Raw genomic sequence first — 14,671 nt, 5'->3', positions numbered from 1 at the left:
CCTGTGTTCCATAACATGTGAAAAAGTTTAAAAAAATAGTAAGTCTATGTATATGTGCCTATTTTGAGAATTAAACTTTTGGCGATATACGTTCAAACACGCATAAAATTCATAATAGGATTTTAACCCAATTTCGCTTTTAGTACAGTTTTTTTTAGATTATCAATTGGAAATATAATACAGTTCGTAATGCCGTACGCGGTCGTCAGTTAATAATATCACAGAAAATCGGTAGAAATTTTTTGTTATCGATTTAATAATCCAGTTCGAACAATTCGCTGTGAGTGAATATTTTTTTTTCAAAATATATTAAGTCTTCTTTATAGGTACCTATATCAATGCTTTTATGTAAAAAATCATATTTTGGCTTATGTATTCCCAAATATTTATTCATTTTATCATTTTAAAAAGTGGGTCATTAAGAGGTTATTGGTTTTTCCTGAAGGATTACTTTTGTATATTTCAATGGAGGTACTTTTAGGATTGTTTTAACTTTTATTTTAAATGCACACGACAACAAGTAAGACCGTATGAACTACGCGCACACAGAGAGTATGAAGTTTTTTTCAAGTTACGTATGCGTCGCTACAAATAAAGTGCGAAAAAAATATATTTGTGTCTTTAGTAAATACAGTGAACGAAAATAACGCAAAAGATGAAAAGCATAATACATTCTGAAGTAAAAAGGGATGAAACTAGCAGAGGTGGAAATTATCGATATAAACGTATAGTAAATTAACATTACATTACATAGTTTTCCACCTTTAGACGTATCGGAGGAGTATGACAACTGTCACTATGACAGAAGAATTTTATAAAATACTTCTGTCACAGACATCTAAAGGTGGGAACCTACAGTCGCAAAAATGAAAGAATACCCATGAACGATCACATCAATCACTTATTTTGTGTTTGTTATCTTTTTCAATAACAAACCTTTGTTATTTATAAAAAAAGACAGTAAATATAAAATAGGTGATTGATGTGATCGTTCATGGGTATAGGGCTTTTCATCGATTGTCATTTGTTTCGAGCTTCTGTCATGTGTCAATAACGTATGACGTAGATATATTAATATTATGTGACACATGACAGAAGCTCGAAACAAATGACTGTGAATGAAAAGCCCTATTCTTTCAATTTTCCGACTGTATGTTATGTAATGTTAATTTATAGGTTCCTATCGATAATTTTACACCTCGACTGTTTCATCTTTTTTTATTTCACAACGTGTTATGTTTTCCATCTTTTGCGTTATTTTCCATCTTTTGCGTTATTTTGCGCTCATCACTGTATATTTATTATAATTTTTTTTCTTTGGATTTTTCTTCGTCGGGAAAAGGATAATAAGTATTAAAATATGGTGAAGAGGAGATTAAAAATCAATCTTAATATTATTTTTATAATCTGAAAGAGAAAGAGAAAGAAAAAGAAAGAAGAAAAGAGAAAGAAAGGGTATGGTAGGGCTGTTCTTTGTTTCCTATTGTCTTTAATATATTCTCAGAAGTATTTAACCTTTAACTACCCGCGCATCAAGTTATAACCGAACTACACGCGTGGCGTACTTTATACGCCACAAGAAGATACACTTAAAAACAGCGGATTTAGTTATTTATTTTTTAAGAAATACCCTTAGTACTTTGTTATAAACCTTATTTGTCATCAGCGAATACTTATAGTTCTTTCTCAGTAAGCAAGTTGGGATTTATAACTGGAATCTGATTTCATGATAAATAAAATTACTAATAAAAATTTTTTTGAAATGTGATTTTTTACATGAGAAAAAGTATTGTTTATAAAGAAAAATACAGAGTGAGTTTTATGTATGGAAACACTCAATTATCTCGAAAACGGCTTCCACGATGTTTATAGATTTTGGTAGGTAGGGGTTTTCTAATGCGGCTGATATTATAGTGCTAATTACATTGTTGTCATATTTTCCGTTTTTCTGGAAATCTAATGAACTTTCGTATTTCAAATAGAACACCCTGTATATTTTTTGCGTTTTAAAGTCCTTAAGAAATACTGACTATTTTTCATGTTATATTCCCTATACCTAAATGCCATAAGTTCGAAGTTATTGCTATATTTATTTAAAAAAAATTTAAACAAATTATAAAAATCAATTTTTTTGACCCGGTTAAACACTATTTTAGGTTGTTTGGATCATTGGGAACAAAAAAGTTCTTATGTAATGTTTCTCTAAAATTAATCGTTTCCGAGTTATAAACAATTTAAAACTGAAGAAAAATCGAATAATGACGATTTTCAAGGTTCAAGAACACAAATTAACAATGTTATTTTTGAAACTACGAAGTAACCAAATTCAAGGTCAAGGCATATTTTATCACTGATAAGTAATTTGAGATTGTTTCATTTTAAAATATTGTTTTTTAGTTGTTAATGCAGCCCGATCGCCCGTCCTCTCATATACGCTTCATTAAAAATTAAAAAGCAATGTTATGCAATAAAAGGAGCCAAAAAATCTTATGGCAAGCTATTAGAAGAAGCGTTGGGCTTGAATTTAGGTACTTTCAAATTTTAAATATTATATATTTTACTTGTGTTCTTGAACCTTGAAAATCGTCATTATTCGATTTTTTTTTCAGTTTTAAATTGTTTATAACTCGGAAACGATTAATCTTACGGAAGATCTTTTTTGTTCCCAATGATACAAACAACCTAAAATAGTGTTTACCAGGACCAAAAATTGTTTTTTATAATTTGTTAATTTTTTTTTTAAATAAATGTAGCATTAACTCCGAAATTATGGCATTTAGGTATAGGAAATATAACACAAAAAATAATCAGTATTTCTTAAGGACTTCAAAACGCAAAAAATATATAGGGTGTTCCATTTGAAATAAGAACGTTCATTAGATTTCCAGAAAAACGGAAAATATGACAACAATGTAATTAGCACTATAATATCGGCCGCATTAGAAAACCCCTACCTACCAAAATCTATAAAAATCGTGGAAGCCGTTTTCGAGATAATTGAGTGTTTCCATACATAAAACTCACTCTGTATATTTTGTGCCATATTAACTAAAAAACAATTGAAAGATTTATTTATATTACTACTTATATTACTATAATCGTGGTGTATATTGTTCACCACCGAAAACAACAAATAATAAACTGTCAATTACGATCTTCTCACAACACCGATGATAACGAAACTAAAACCAATTATTGTAAAGCACATTCCAGTGAGAGGTTAGATACATAAAGAAGATCAAAAATTAAATTTTTAAATATATGCGCAGTAGAATTCTTATATCTGGTCTACAAAATACTCCAGCGCGTGTAGCTAAAGGTTTTAAGACAGGCTAGAAGAAAGCACAGAAGGCAAAAAGATAAATGGAGCAATAATTAATAACACAAGGGACGCTGATGACACTGTGATTCTCGCGAGTAGCACGGAGGAGCTGAGTTGCCTGATGAGTAAGGTACAAAGAACAAGTGCACAATACGGGCTCAAACTAAACATCACAAAAACCAAATGGATGTTATTAAGCAAAATTCAACAACGACCAAGACAACTGTTATTAGACAATCAAAGAATTTTCACACGTGGATTCGTACACCTACTTAGGTATAATACAACAGTTAATTCAACTTGGGATCAAGCCAAGGAAATACGTACACGAATAAAAAAAAAAGAGCGTCGTTCACTTCTTCTTCTTTACGTGCCATCTCCGCGACGAAGGTTGGCAATCATCATTGCTATTCTCACTTTTGATACTACAGCCCGAAAGAGTTCAGTTGAGCTGCATCCAACCATTCTCTGAGATTTCTCAGCCAGGACATTTTTCTCCTACCTATGCTGCGCCTTCCTTGAATCTTTCCCTGCATAATTAATTTTAGGAGTTCATATCTGTCACCACGTGTTATATGGCCCAAGTATTGAAGTTTTCTTATTCTGATGGAATCCAGTATCTCCCTGCTGTTTTGTATTCTCCCTTACTTGTCATTCTCCTTGTCGTTCACTAGCATAAAGCAAATTTTCACCTAAAAAGTCTCACCCTACCTTTAAAAATCCGACTTGTCAAATGCTATGTATTCCCGATTTTGTTATACGGAATGGAAGCGTAGACAATGATTGCACTATTCGTGAAAAAAAGTGGAGGCCTTCGAAATGTAAGCTTATCGACGTGTATTACGTAGACCTATGCTGGAACGAGCACGTGACCAACAAGGAGGTACTACACCGGATAAGTATGGAGAGAGAGGTAGGAATAACTATAAAGAAAAAAAAGTTTTTCTTCTGAAGAAAAAGAACTTTAGAAGAAGAATAAGAAGAAAATAAAGTTGAAATACTTTGGTCACGTTATGAGGCACGATAAATATAGAGTACTACAACTAATCATCCAAGGGAAAATAGACAGCAGAAGCAGTCCAGGTAGGAGGAGACACTCGTAGCTTCAAAACTTACGGCAATAGTTCGGATTGTCATCTGCCGTAAACAAAGTCAGAATAGCCATGTTAATTGCCAACATTCGGAAAGGAAAAGGCACATGAAGAAAAAGATTAAAAATAAGTAATTCTTATTCGAGACATTTTTTCGAATTACGGATAGATGGCGCTATAATCGAAAAAAAAAAACTATCTTTGGAAATGAAAAATTAAATTAAAAAATGGAAAATCCCCACTAAAGTGAAAGACTTAACTTAACTTTTTGAAGTTATACTTCTTTAGGCGGGATTGGAAGTGAATTTTTATTATTCTGCGCGCATGCGCACACAGACAGTATGGAGTTCGTTGCTAAAATTTAGCATTTACAACATTTAATGTTGTAAGTTATGTATGTATTAGTCCAAAATAGCTGTGGAAAGAATATGTTATTGTTTTTAGTAAATATATTTATTATAATTTTTGTACCTTTGGATTTGTCTACATCGGGAATAAGATAATAAGTAATATTTAAAGTATTTTTTCTACGGCCTTGCCTAAACAGCCACTTTCCCGCACGCATTTTGTTTTCCCGCACTAGTGCGGGAAAGTAGAATACCTTGTAATATGGCATTATAATATATTATAATATATGCAATAAACTAATATTTAGATATTATTTACTAATTTATTTCAAATTTACCTTATTATGTTCTAGACAAGGCGAAAACGGCGGGTTCGTTGGGAAAAATATTCCCATGAGATTTTTTTGCATAATTACAATCGTGAGACATCCCAGAATAAGGTTCAAGTAGTCGCCCATGTGAACAGTGGGCCAAATTTTTTTTAATAATTTTTTTTATTCAAATTGCAAAAATCAATATTTTTGGCCCGGAAAATTTTTTAATAGGTTTTTTGGACCATTCTAGATAAAAAAGTTCTCTCATAATTTTTCTCTAAAGTTGATCTTTTTCGAGTTATAAGCAATTTAAAATTGGAAAAAAAAACGAAAAATGGCGATTTTCAAGGCTTAATAACTCGGTTAAAAGTTATTGTTTTGAAAGTCAGAAAGAACTAAATCAAAGTTTAATACCCCCCTACAAGATCGCTAAGAAATTTTTGTCATTATATTACTAAGCTGTTATTTTCAAGTAATAACATTGAGCGCCATGCACGTGGTAGGCGTCAGTAATAAATGTGAGTGCAAGTAAGATGCACAATAAATTGGACTGCCGGAGTCGCATCTCTCTCGCACTCAGCATTTACGGGCGGCTACCACGTGCATGGCGCTCAATATTATTACTTAAAAATAACAGCTTAGTAATAAAATAATGACAAAAATTTCTTCGGTACCTTGTAGCGGGGGCATTAAGCTTTGATTTAGTTACTTTCTGAATTTAATAATAATAACTTTTAACCGAGTTATTAAGCCTTAAAAATCGCCATTTTTCGTTTTTTTCAATTTTAAATTGCTTATAACTCGAAAACGATCAACTTTATAGAAAAATTATAATAGACCTTTTTTATCCAGAATGGTCCAGAAAACCTAGAAAAAAATTGTCCGGGAACAAAATATTGATTCTTGCAATTTCATTAAAAAAAATTGTTAAAAAAATTTGGCCCACTTTTCACGTGACCGACTTCTTGAACCTTATTCTGGGATGTCTCACGAATGTAATTATGCAAAAAAATCTCATGGGAATGTTTTTCCCAACGAACCCGCCCTTTTCGTCTTGTCTATTCATGTTTTAATGAAGTTAACGCGATTATTTCATTCATAGGAGATTCTGACCAATAGAAAGCTACATAAATCTAAATTAAATCGATAATTTTTGATAATTTCCCGTCGTCAAGTATATTAGGTCAGATGCCCTTCGTTGCTTCGAAAAAATATATTCAGTGACATTAATGACAATTAATGTTTTAAAAATTATAAAGGTGATGACTTTCAACCGTCAAATTAATATTTATAACAACTGTGTGTTTAATTGTACTAATTTGTACTTACATAAATAAATTACATTAAATTTTGATGTTGAACAGTTTTATTCATGAAATAATCGCAACAAATTGCACTCGATCTCTAAAATTAATATAGAATTTTTGCCCTTTTGACACTTTGACATAATTTCACTCGCCTTCGACTCGTGAAATTAAAACTGTCAAAGTGTCACTCGGGAAAAATTCAATAATTTTAGAGCTCTTGTGCAATTACTACTGAAAATTCTTTGAAATAGAATTATTTTGACATAATATTCATAAGTCAAATCAGTGGACAATCAGAGTGGTTTTGAATATCGTCGTCATTGAAACCATTATCGTCGTCATAGTAACCAATTTTATTGGAAGTTTGATTTTGACAACGTTGTCAAACAACGTATGCATCTGTGTGTTTTCGCTGCAATTTTAAAAAAATTACATGGATTCATCGGCCAAAGAGATCCCGGAAGCTGTCTTGATAGCCGCCGCGGAAGCAAATTTAAATTTGTTGCCTTCCAAATCCAAAGAGAGGTATCAAAAACAATTTGTCCATTTTGTGAACTGGTGCGAATCCATGAAAGTAAGAAGCTATAAAGAGGAAGAATTGTTCGCATACTTTTTAGAATTGAGCAAAGTGCTTAAATCAAACACACTTTGGTCACGATATTCCTTGATTAAAAGTTTAATTATAATAAAGCACAATATTGATATAAGTAAGTTTTATAAACTAACAACTTTTTTGAAAAAACAAAATATTGGTTTTCGAACACAAAAAGCAAAAATTTTTAGTAAAGAAGATATAGCCAAATGACATCGCACACATCTTATGGAAAATATAATGTCACTCAAATTCAATAAAATTTATACAAATAGATTCGTTTTAAATTAACGGTCAAATCTTATCATTGCGCAAACTCTATATTTTCAATAATAAGAGCAGAAATTGATATAAATAAATCTGAAATCAAATGGGTACGTACATAAGTAAGAGAGAGAAAAAATATTTTAGAATACCCAAATTGTCGGTACTCCATAAATCAGCGGATTAGTTTCACTAATCCGCTTAGGCCCAGCGGGATTTAATCTCTTTTGAATAGCACCCAGAGCAATAGTGCTTGTAACTGACACTTTTACTGACTCCAAAAATGTGATTTCGATAAACTTTAATTGCAATTTGCGCCGTAATTCATCATAATTAAGAGTTGGCGCAATGATAAGATTTGACCGTTAATTTAAAACGAATCTATTCGTATAAATTTTATTAAATTTGAGTGACACTATATTTTCCATAAGATGTGTGCGATGTCCTTTATGTTCGACGCACCAAACGAGATATATTTTATAATAAAAGTAGTTACCGTTTTTGGTTTATCTGGGGCTTGTCGTAGAGCCGAACTTACGAAAATCACTCTCGACGATATTGAAGACAAGGGAAATCTAATAATCATCAAAATTACGGACTCGAAAAACAACTCTGCGAGATCATTTGTTGTCTCAGAAGAAATAAACAATGGAATGTTTTTGAAGCTATACAGAGAATACGTCAGTTTACGACCTTCAACCACAACTCATCGGCGTTTGTTTATAAAATATCAGAAAGGAAAATGTACAGTGCAATTTGTAGAAATTAATACAATTTGAAAAATCCCCTCCGAAATTGCAGCCTTTTTGCATCTACCCAATCCTGAACGTTACTCAGGACACAGCTACAGACGCTCATCAGCAACCTTCCTAGCCGATTCTGGAGAAACGATTACAAATAGGTCTGGATCCCGCGTATGAAAAAAAAGTTGATTAATAGCAAGCTGAAAATTTGTTAATAACTTAAGGGTGTCTAGTCGAATAAACTTTGATATGTGTGAACACTGGAACAGGGGTAGTTTTAATTGTGGAACAGGTTAAAAATTTGGAACGGTCACAGCACGAAAACGGCACATTTATTTTGTCCGACAGAACAGACTTAAACTCTTCGAACAGAGATTAAACTCTCATGCAAAAATCAGACTGCTATCTATCACCAAATGGGCGTTTTAATGAGTGGAACATGTAGAATATGTCAAATGACAGGAATTATGACAGGTAATAAATAGCAGTCTGATTTTTTCATGAGAGTTTAATCTCTGTTCGGAGAGTTTAAGTCTGTTCTTTCGGACAAAATAAATGTGCCGTTTTCGTGCTGTGACCGTTCCAAATTTTTAACCTGTTCCACAATTAAAACTACCCCTGTTTCAGTGTTCCCATATATCAAAGTTTATTCGACTAGGCACCCTTAAGCTATTAACAAATTTTCAGCTTGCTATTAATCAACTTTTTTTTCATACGCGGGATCCAGACCTAAAATATAAAACGTCTAGGAGGTTGGAAAACAACTTCTGTAGCCGAAGGTTACCTAGAAAACTCTAAAAAGCAAAAAAGAGATGTGTGTAACAAAAGTTTAAGTATCGATTCTTTAGAACCATCTACATCTACGTCGAGTGATCACAGCGAGCACAGGTCGAGGGAGAATACACAGTGCCAATTCAAGCATCAGCTTGCATCCGTTATAAATTTGCAGAATGCTGCGAATTACTCATTTATCTTTAATATTACGAAGCAATAAATAGACGTTCTTCTTTTTCCACTAAATATTTTGTTGTATTTACTAGTAAATAAAAATTGATATACAGTTGAATCCGCGAGTGTTTACCCGTGCGTCATTAATACCTGGTGCGATAAAACACATACTTTTTATTTAGCATCATTCTCTTGCACGCATGAAATTAATGACAAACCAGGTGCCGCCTGTTATTTAAGTAAAAACACATGTTATTTTTATGAACGATTAAGACTCAGTATATTGAAAAGAGATAGGTACAAAGAAAGACGATTGGGATGTCTTCACATATTTTAACTACAATTTCTGACGTTTTGGTTTGTTTACTTTTGTGGCTGTCAGTTTGTTGAATTTTTTGCTCTTATTTTGTCGAGTTTTTGCATTTTGAACTATTTTATAGTATACAATAGTATATTAAGTATGGAGAACGGTAAGGGTTTTATACCGATCAAAGACAATTGTTTGGAGGAGGAGCGGAGCGACGACTCCAATTATTGTCTGAGATCGGTTACCCTTAACCTTCGACATGCTTTTAACGTTTTTTGCACGATTGACACCATTATAAATTATAAAATAAACATTTTAGTCATATTGACTAGTTTCATTCATTTTATCAAGATAGATACTTTGGTTGTTAGGTAGTAACTAGGGTGCATAACAACAATGGAGAATTGAGTTTTTATTTAGTTGTCAATAATTTTAAGTACAATTTTGATTATTATAAATTAAAATATGAGCGAAAGTGAATTTGAAGAAATTGAACGGGCTTGGGAAGAAGGGTGTTCCGCAATTATTCCCAAAAAATTCAAAATCCGTTATCAAAATACCTACCAAAGTTTTAAAAAATGGTGCGAAGGCAAGAATTTAAGAATCGAAGAAAAGACTCTATTGGCATATTTCGTTCAAAGACATATGCAGTTGAAAGCTCCTGGAAGCCTCTGGGCAGAATATTCAATGATTAAATCCACCGTTTTTCTTTATGATGGCATTGATATTTCCAAGTTTTCAACTTTGATCGCGTATTTGAAGAGAAAAAATGTTGTGCAATACTCGTAATACTACTAATGTATGCGATTCTGCAGGAGTTTCTGTTAGATGTGAAACCACAGCCCAAACAAGTGGGATTTCATTAAATAATTTAACAAATTGTACCATAAGTTTCAATATTAATAAATAATTCGTTAGTTTTCTTTATTCTTTCAAAAAATAAATTAAAATTAAGAGATTTTTTAACTCGACGGTAAGTGAATTACTTACCGTCGAGTTGGAGTACTTACCGTTGAGTTGGAATACTTACCGTCGAGTTGCTAGTAAATGTCACCTACTGACGTAAAATCTGTCACGGTAAACAGTCAAAAATGATCAATCGTGCAAAAACAGTTGTTTTCACAACTAATTTTATATTGGAGTTAGAAATTTTGTGATAAGTTTATGTTATTTTAAGATAAATTTTGACGACGTACAAAGCTAACCTCATTGTTGACACAGTTGAATGCTTGTGTTTAAGGTTCCGCCAAAGTGAATAAAATAACAAAAAGAAAATATGTTATTGAATTGTTTTATAAATTGTTTATTTATTTATTAATCAATGATAAAAAAATAATTTATTAAGCTACTTCAAATGTAGCTGTAATAATGCACCAAAATTTTAAAGTAAATTTTCGACTTATTTCGTATGCTTTAAATGATGACGCACGGGTAAATACTCGCGGACTCAACTGTAACTCTATTTGTTGTGACTTTTTTCCAAACATACGGCCGTAGAAAAAATATTGTTCCTAGCTCATGCGGAAAGTGTCTTTCCCGCACTCGACTGCTTGCTTGAACTCCGCTATCGCGTCGTTTGGGTCAACGGCAGTCGCGTGCGGGAAAGTATCACTTTCCGCACTAGTTAGGAAAATAACTATTTATACTTCACTTGGTCTATTTGACACTATGTCTGAGAAATCTTGTAGTCCGCACCCGCACAAACAAAAGGAGTATAGCTCAGTGGTAGAGCGTTTGACTGGAGATCAAGGGGTCCCCGGTTCGAATCCGGGTGTTTTCTACTTTTTTAAATTTTGGTATTGTTTTAATAGAGAAATTTGGAAAGTACCAAGTGAAAATTAGTTTAATCTTTAAATAAAATATAAATAAACTGTTCGAATGTATATTTATTTCGTTGAAATCATATAATAAAAATATAACTTCTTACTTGTGTACAAAGTACAAACACATTCTTTTTTTGGTTTTAGGACCTAATCTAAAATAAAGAATATCAGTAAGATGGCAAACAGGTGTCAAAATTTCACTGTTGTATTGAGTGTGAAAAAGATGTAAAAGAAGATATAAAAAGACGTGCTAAATCCGATATTGTCGCTTCATTTATCCCTTACCGGGGTTTTAGTATTCCCTTGTCGGTGTCAAACTAATTTAAAACGTTCCTTTCACTTCGATAAAGCTCATTAAATTCGGTAACGCCTTTAATAAGTGGAGTTTTTCATCGGCTTCCTAATCTCACACCGACACCGGCAAGAATGAAGCTGAGCTCGAATCTTTTGTCCGCGACGAAAATTTTAAAAATTTATTTAATTTTAAATAGGTACAAAGCAAAATGACAAGATAATCTCGTCTAATTGCGCCATTAAACGGGCATGATTAGTGAAAGTGTCTTATCTCCGTCAGGCCATTACTAGAATGGCCTTTTATTTACATAGACCTAAATATTTCAGCCGACGAATCGTCAGGAGCGTCGTTATGATACTCGATAGCTTTAATATGTATTACCAAACAATACAAAAAATGACGACAGAGTTGTCAACAAAACAAATAAAATAATTTATTTGTTAATATTGTTCTGAAGCTATTTTATTGTGGTATCTCTATGCTGTTTACTATTTTTGGTGGAAATAAGCCACAATTTTCCTTTATGGTAGGGGAGCCCAAGCAGGGATTTTTGCAGTTACTCGAGCGCGTCAGATTATCATATGGGGAGAAACCTGGTGCCCTTCAGATGTACCTCTACCATATATTGGCTCTTAACACAGGGGAGTTCGTTAAGGGATCCCTAAAAATAAAATCTATCCTTAAAAATACTCGAAATTGTCAGACTAAGATAAGGTAAGTTAAGTACATGTACAAAAATCTGACGATTTGAGCGGGGCGTTAGGAAATGGGTGAGTTAAAAAGTTTCACAAAAAAAAGCGAATAATTCGCGAAATGAATGACAGATCGAAAAACTAAAAAATATTTGCGCAATATTTTTTAAAAATCTATCGAATGATATCAAACACGACTTCCCACGGAGAGGGGTGGAAGGTAAATTTAATATTTTAAATACAAATCCCACGATATTTCGCAAAATAAAGATTAGACCGAAAAACTGTAACATACACTTAATCAATATTTTTGAAAAATCTATCGAATTGTACCAAACACGACCCCCCACGGTGGAGGGGTGGGGGGTTACTTTAAAATGTTAAATAGGTGCCCCAAACTTTTATTCCAGATTTGGATTCTTTACATAAAAATAAGCAACTTTTATTCGAAACATTTTTTAGAATTATGGATAGATGGCGCTATAATCGGAAAAAACGATTGTTGGAAATGGAAAATTAAATTAAAAAATGGCAAGAGCCCACTAAAATGAAAAATTTTACTTAACTTTTTTTGGTTTTAGGACCTACCCTTCTCAGTTCAATAGGTCCCCAAAGCGCTCGAGTGACTGCACATTTAGCATACTTTGCTCCCCTACCATTAAGAGCGTAGGCGCAAATGTTTTACGGCTATCCCTATTTTTTCTTTCCTTAAGGATCCCCCAAACCGACGCGAAAGTTTTGCGACGCGAATTTTCCGTAGCGGAACATCCGCAGGCGGAGCGGTAGCGGACAAGGGTTCCCCATATTGACGCGAAAGCCGACGCGACTATTCGCCATACAAATGTGAACAAATTATATTTTTAAATCGGCCAACAGGTTTAGGAAATACAAGACATCAAAAATGACCAAATTTTTAAGTGGGCGTAATCTCTATGCACGCAAATTAATAATAATATTATAATATATAATGAAAATTTATCATTTTCTCCTAATTCTGACCCTATACTATTCCAGACTTTATCCTTTTTTCTTATATTTTTATAATTTTCGTCCGTTAAATCATATATTATAGGATATTGTTTAACAATTTCAATAAGTTTTTCTGTAACAACCATTTTAAAACACGCGAAACTACAACGGTAGCGGAAAAAACCGTGCATGCAGCGTTTCATGAAAGGAACGCTGTTCTGCCGCGACCGTTGCGGATTCCGCGCAAAGTGGTCTGAACACGTTCATAATCCGCCGTGCCTATCGATTCGCCGCGATTCCGCGTAGGTTGCGGTTGCGAAAGTTTCGCGTTGGTTTGGGGGATCCTTTAAGGATCCCCCAAACCGACGCGAAACTTTTGCGACGCGAATTTTCCGTTGCGGAACATTCGCAGGCGAAACGGTAGCGGACAAGGCTTTCCCACATTGGCGCGGAACCTGACGCGACTGTTCGCCATAAAAATATGAACAAATTATAATTTTAGGGCCTGTCTTTTCACCTCCGGATAACTAATTAACGAGAAGTTTATCTGACAGATATTTAATAAAACTGTCAGATAAACTTCCCGATAACTACATAGTTACCTGGAGCACAATGAAAATAACGGCAACCGCATTGCTGATAGTCTAAGAGCTAGTGAACCCTCCGACTAACGGTCGTCCTGTAAGGCTAGAAATTTTTGTAGTGATAATTCATAGCACACCAAGGCTAAACACCATGACCTGGCAGGCCTCAGCGGTGCACCTGTATCTACCAGGTGAATCGAAAAGTGCAAATTTAGGGGGTAAAATAAACTTTCTCCTGTAAGGTTTAAATGTAAGTATGTGTTTGAGTAAGTCATTTAGAAGAAATGTGTACAATGACAGGCGATTCTGAAGAGCATAAGACCTTGCCAGGCGAGGGGAAAGATTAGGGGTTTTTCCTAAAATTATTCTTTTTGCATCGAACAAATTTTGTTTAGGTTTTTTCAATCATTCCAAACAGAAAACGTCTTTAGTAATTTTTCTCTTAAGTTAATAGTTTTTGTTATACAGGGTGTTTCATTGGGAAACGAAATACTTTAACGGTGAATAGAGGTCACCGAGCCGGTTCTAGATATAGTACATTTTTTGCCCTAACGACTTTTATAACCGAGTTACAGCGTGTTTTATCGATTTTGCCCATTTCTTTCCTAAGCCATAACTTTCGAACCACCCTGTATATTTTTTTGATATTTAGTACACATATGTCTCATTCAAAACCCAAACGACCGACATACTAAACTAACCATAAGAAAAAAGAAAAATGAGAAATAAGAAAAATTATAAAGTAATTGTGACCTTAAAACAACATCCTGTATATTGAAATTTTGAAAATCTGTTTGCATATTTGAAAAGAGCACAAAAAAGTAAGTTTAATGGTTTCAGTCTGTCAGTTTGAAGCCAAGATGAAGACCACTCTGTAATACCGCTGCATTTTAATTTCTTGTGACATCGACTTATTGTCGACATTTTTGTAGCCGAAATGGCATAATTATTATAATATTAAGGTCTTTTGACCTAAATATTTAGCTAGTTCCAACTACTTTGGATCTAAAGTAAGTAACCACATGTAATTTTTCTAACTTTCAGACAGTCAAAATTTCATCTTGGCCTTTTTA

General features: G+C 33.4%; 1 non-coding gene across 1 annotated transcript; it reads left to right on the top strand.

The window, feature by feature from the left end:
* Window positions 1-10,943: 10,943 nt before the first annotated feature.
* On the top strand, window positions 10,944-11,015 carry Trnas-gga (transfer RNA serine (anticodon GGA)). Its single transcript has one exon. It is a non-coding gene; the product is annotated as a tRNA-Ser (tRNA).
* The last annotated feature ends 3,656 nt before the right edge of the window (window positions 11,016-14,671 follow it).

This window comes from Diabrotica virgifera, chromosome 4, assembly GCF_917563875.1.
Source record: "Diabrotica virgifera virgifera chromosome 4, PGI_DIABVI_V3a".
Classification (NCBI taxonomy): Eukaryota; Metazoa; Arthropoda; class Insecta; order Coleoptera; family Chrysomelidae; genus Diabrotica; species Diabrotica virgifera.
Note: the sequence above shows the minus strand (reverse complement) of the source record. Positions and strands in the feature narration are given on the sequence as shown.